Below are 3,732 nucleotides of genomic sequence, written 5' to 3'. Positions count from 1 at the left end.
TATAAATTGTTTCCTCATTTTAACAATGTAGTCCATATATTTTATAAATCATTTCCTCAGCTAAAGATAATGCCACAATTGGTTGAACCAGTTTAACAATGCTTCCCACAACAAAAAAAAAAAACAAAAAAACAAAACAAAACAAAACTAAACTAAAAAAAAAAAAAACAATTCCCCACTTTAACCAAGTGGCCCCAGAATAACGTCTCATTCCATTCATTTAATTGAATAAAATAAATTATTATATCAAGGGAGTTATTTAATGCATTGTGATGACACTTTACTTAAACTGAGCTCATGATTTCTTAAATTGAGGAAACAATGTTATACTCACATTGTTTATTAAGATGAACAATTGCGTGTTTTAAATTTGTAACTCTCCTGTCTTGACACTATATGTCCTCTGTCCAAATCCAGCCTGTAAGTAGTAATACAATATAAAACCCTGAGGTACACCTACCTCAATACAGTTCAGATGTCCCATAACCAACTTATGTGGTAGGTTCTGATTATGAATGGTGTAATTTGCCATAATTATTTGTAAAATACTGATATTCATAAAGTAGTTTTTATTATACAAAATTTTACTTTCATCATATCAGTTGATAAAGAAAGGGGAAAACCTATTCCTGAAAAGCATGATGATGCTTTTTTCTATTCATTGCTTTGCATATCAATTCTACAAGCATTGGCTTGAGTTTTTTGTACACCATGTCCAAAAGATCTTATATGTGATTTTTCCAACCATTTCTGATATATGTTTTTGACTGTGCACATAAAGTTTGTACAAATAATGGAATAGCAGCAGAACTGCACATTAGCCTGAGGTCACCATGCCCAGTGTCAAGCACTGGCTAGAGAGGTAAAAAGCCTCTCCTCCCAGCATCGGGCTGTGGAGTCTTGGAACTGTGTTTGCTGGAGTGACTAAGCACCATTCAATATTTCTGGGATGAGTTGCAGTGATGTTTATGATCCAGATTCAGTACCTGACCTGTTCAATGTTCTCATTGTTAAATATGACATAATTCTCGCTACAGTGTTTAACATTTAGTGCCCACTAAGACAAATAGAAGCTGTAACCACAACATAGAGGGAAAAACTACATAATAATGCCTTTGATTTTAGGGACAATATCAACCCTACAGATTTTAACAAACTTTTGGCCATATACTACATAATACTGATGTTTATGATAAACTTTAAAAAGTGAGTTACTTATGGCTATTGTAATTTGACAGTCTATCACACATTAGACATATTCTTTACATTATGTATGTTATGCTATGAATCATTCTAACAGTAAAATATTACCATTTCACAGTGTTGTCAAAGGAGATGTCCACACAATATATATTAATTAAACCACTTCAATACAAGACTAATTCTCCAAAAAGTAGGGCTGCAACAATTAATGGACAAAAAGGACAATGTTGATTTATAAAAAAAAAATGTCCACTCTCAATGGACCACTTGCACAATGTACAGTGATGTATGTCTGCTTTTTCCGAACAACACATCTGTTTACATCCACCTAACACCTATCAACTCTTACCCTTAAGATCTCCTCACCTGTTTCATTAGTTTACATAGATTTTGTACATAATCTCTTCATAACTAGCGTTTTTATTTTTGTAGTGTATTTTATAACATTTGTTGTTGTTGTTTAACTTGTTAACTTGTTTAAATATTTTATTGTTTTCCCAGAGTGACAGCACACTCAGTGTAGCACTAGCGTTGGCCTAACCGCTTAATCATCACTTTCAGCTAAAACCAGATCGACTACAACGGGCTCAGGGACTGTATAGTAGTTGTATTCACAAAATACGTCCATTTCAGCCTTGCCATTCACGTTGTCGTCTGTATGACCTGTGCAGGTAGGCAGTAAACTTTTCCTTCTCTCCTAAATTCTCAAACGTCAGTTAACTTGACACTCATTCCATTGTATCAGCACGAGTAAGGCCCTGTTTCTTAGATATTGTCCGCTTGGTGTTTCGATTAGATCTTTGGGGATAAAATTCCTGCTACACACCTTGGAACACTTGGTGATGGTGAATTTCTCCCTACGACTGATTAGTGTCCACTTTGCCCTGATCTCTTCATTGGCTGGAAAGAAGTGAAAAGCAAAGAGCTGACCTCTGTTGAGTTGACTGCCCTCTTCATAAACTTCACTGTGCTCTTTTTCATTTTTTCTTGCATAGCTTCCTTGCTAACGTCACTATAAAGGAATCAAATACAATTAAATATTTGAACACCAGTATATACAAAAGCAGTGTGTAAAACAGCAAACCCAACAACAAACTCTATAAAATACACTTCAATAATAAAAACACTAATTATAAAAAGACTATGTACAAAATCAACACAAACTAATGAAACAGGCAAGGAGATCCGAAGGATGGGTGTGTAAAGGTTGCTAGGCGGAAGTAAACAGGTATGTAGTTCAAAAAGCAAATATACGTCACTGTACATTGTGCGGTCCATTTCATAGTCAATGTATCATTAAACCCCTTCATGCAGAAACACCTTCTAATCAAAATTTATTGCTTGATAAGATCAAAAGTTCTTATCACAAAGTCTACTAAAATCTCTGGAAAAAACAAACCAAATGCACTTTTCTCTGTTCTGTTCTCTGTTCATATTTTTCACTTTAAAAATCACTTATAGTCACAAGTCTTGATAAAGCTCTGTATTTACTGGCTCACCATGCCATGGTAATGCAAAATTCTGGAGCTCTTAGCACCCAGGCTTTACTATCAACCATAAGCATTCTGCCCACAAGTTGACTGAGAGTCTAAGGCTGTTTCTCAATACAATATACATCAAGTTTGAACTGCCGTAATTGGTAGTACAAACTTGGCAATTTCGTCTCACGAGAACAAACTCCTGAGGACGGTACAATGTTGTATGGTTGTTCTGTAATTGGAATGCCAGCGTACTAGATGAGTCACCTTCTGGCGGGAAAAAAGCTTTAGTTCCCTCAGGCCCATACTATCAGCTATTATTCGAAGGGATCACCATAGAGCAGTATTATTTGGATCGTGAATCCTTCTCATCACCACTTTGACTGATGTGATGGCTGTGCCTGATCCTCTCAAACTAGAACAACACACACATACACACCACTACCACATCAGTGTCACTGCAGTGCTGAGAATGATCCACTATTATGCTTTCTCTTTGGTGGTACTGTGAGGGTCCTGACAAGAAATATGATTAACAAAGTATGCTGAGCAACAGACGGACTACTGTGTTATTAAAAAATATATATATTTAACCACTTTAATTGCTGGTCTAAGATGCCTGTTGACCAGATGTTATACAAATGTAAAGCAGGTGTAAGCAGAGACCAAACATTATCCTGTTTTATGATGTTGTCTTTGATAAGGTCTGCAATGGATTGTCATCTCTGGGCAGAATACTGATGTGGTGATGTTCTTAGTAAAATTCATTAGCCATGGCCTGGAAATGAGTGGACATCTCCGTTCATCTGTCTACATTAATCTATATTAGCACTTCATCTCATTTTTATTACAGCTGAGATTATGGAGAACAATTAACATGCATTTTATGAATTCTGAAAACATCCAGTAACATGTTGAACTATCTGGATCGTGCTGGTCTTGCCTATTCTAGTGCAAAAAAGAATATCAAAATCAATAGGAAACAAACAAGTTCCTTTTTGTCTTTAATTGCACCCTTAATAAAGAAAGGGTTAAGTTTATGAGTGTCATC

The sequence above is a fragment of the Hoplias malabaricus genome, chromosome 8 (assembly GCF_029633855.1).
Source record: "Hoplias malabaricus isolate fHopMal1 chromosome 8, fHopMal1.hap1, whole genome shotgun sequence".
NCBI lineage: Eukaryota > Metazoa > Chordata > Actinopteri > Characiformes > Erythrinidae > Hoplias > Hoplias malabaricus.
This window is presented reverse-complemented; position numbering follows the sequence as displayed.